This window comes from Pteropus medius, unplaced genomic scaffold (genome assembly GCF_902729225.1).
Source record: "Pteropus medius unplaced genomic scaffold, Ma_sr-lr_union100, whole genome shotgun sequence".
Lineage (NCBI taxonomy): Eukaryota > Metazoa > Chordata > Mammalia > Chiroptera > Pteropodidae > Pteropus > Pteropus medius.
In genome coordinates this window covers 38,777,160-38,778,876 of record NW_024349800.1, presented here as the reverse complement: position 1 = coordinate 38,778,876, position 1,717 = coordinate 38,777,160, and the positions used below count along the sequence as shown (strand labels likewise).

Here is a 1,717-nt window from a genome sequence, read left to right as displayed (position 1 = left end):
GAAGATTAAGCAATTGAATCCTTACACCACTCTCATGAAGTACATATTGTAATTTATCCCAATTAACAGATGGGTGAATTGAGTCACATAGAAATGACAGCTCAAGGTCACAAAGGTGGTAATTGGTAAACTTGGGATTCAAGCCCAGGCAGTCTGGCCTCAGAGCCTGCACACATAATGACCAGCTATTCTTCCAGTCTATCTCACAGACATCCACAGCCTCACCAATAAAATATTGTTTCAGTTCAAGATAAAGATAAAGTGGCTATAAGACCCTTTGCAAAGAAAAATGGAAAGGCAAGTTTTTTGCCTTTGGATAGAAAACAGGGCTTTTAAGAATGTCAAGGCCACACATCTTAGATCCTCTCTTCTGGACAGCAGGATTAAGAATCCCACAGCAACCTCACAGGTGGTGTCAGGGGAGAAAGGTCTTTTTGGAAATAAATAAAAGTGTGGCTTTTGTCTGATGGGGTAGGTTATAATTTGATGTATTACAAACCCATAATTTTTTTAGAGGAATTATATTAGTTTGAGTTGAAAATGACAGAGACAGTTAAAAATGAAAAGAGACCTTTTTAAGGGGAGGAAGCAAGGTGAAAAAATCTATTTGGCTACAAACGCTGACCATTTCTTTTGGAAAAGGAAGGATAACTCAGATTGTGGAGCCAACAGCCATGGACGACCTCTCCCAGACAGCAGGATCAGGCCCTAAAGAAGGAACTGGTAAGATTTGGAATCACTTTGCACACATTTCTCCTCCTTTTTTAAAATTTTTTTTATTTTTTATTTTTTAGGCGAGGCAACCCTTGGTTGACCTCACAGATTGCAGGGGCCTTGTCAGTTTACAAACCCTTATTTTTTATGCTTACAGCACCTGGTCTTCCTAGGTGGTCTCCCATCCAAGTACTAACCAGGCTCGACCCTGCTTAGCTTCCTAGATTAGATGGGATTGGGCTTGTTCAAGGTGGCACGGCCATAGACTTCCCCTCCTTTTTGAATGGGAGTATCTAGTGCAGTTATTCTGTGCCTACCTCTTCATTGTGTGTTGGGTTTGGGGGAAGATAACTTGACTCTTTAATTCACAGATCTTTAGATCAAGAGGTGCCGTCTCCATGGGGCCACACCTGAGGGGCTCCTCTGCACTAGACCTGACTTAGGTGTCAAGGTCCTGGATTTGGAACCTAAGCCTGATGATTTCACAGACTCAGAGAGTGAGCGTATTTTGAATGTGTGAGGGATGGGATTCAATGGGCGCCAGAGGGCAGAAAGTGGTACTTGGTCTTCAAAGCTAGCTCCCAGTAAACCACACCTCCTGGAATTCAAAAGGACATTGCATAGTCCTTTTGAATTTGGGCTGTGACTAATTTTAAGCCAATAGAAAGCAATGATAGTGATGCTGCATGATTTCCGAGGATAGGTCCTAGGAAACGTTTTGGCTTCCCCGTGGGTCTCTCAGATGCTTGCTCTGGAATAAGTTGGCCACCACGTACAAAGTCTGATTTCTCTGATACTGCCATGCTCTGAGGAAGTCCAGCTAGCTGTGTGGAAAGGTCACATGGAAATAACAATATAGTCAGCTAGACTGCGCTCGTTCCAGCCATCCTAGCTGAGGCACCAGTTCGGAGAGCAGAGATGCTGCCATCTTGGGTGTACAGGCCACTTGAACTGGCACTTGACTCCATACCCTGCTGCCATGGAACTGCAATGACACAAGAAG

At 43.8% G+C, this 1,717-nt stretch overlaps 1 pseudogene; it reads right to left on the bottom strand.

Moving 5' to 3' along the window:
• Positions 1–862: 862 nt before the first annotated feature.
• LOC120622495 (uncharacterized) lies at positions 863–981 on the bottom strand (annotated as a pseudogene).
• Positions 982–1,717: the final 736 nt, after the last annotated feature.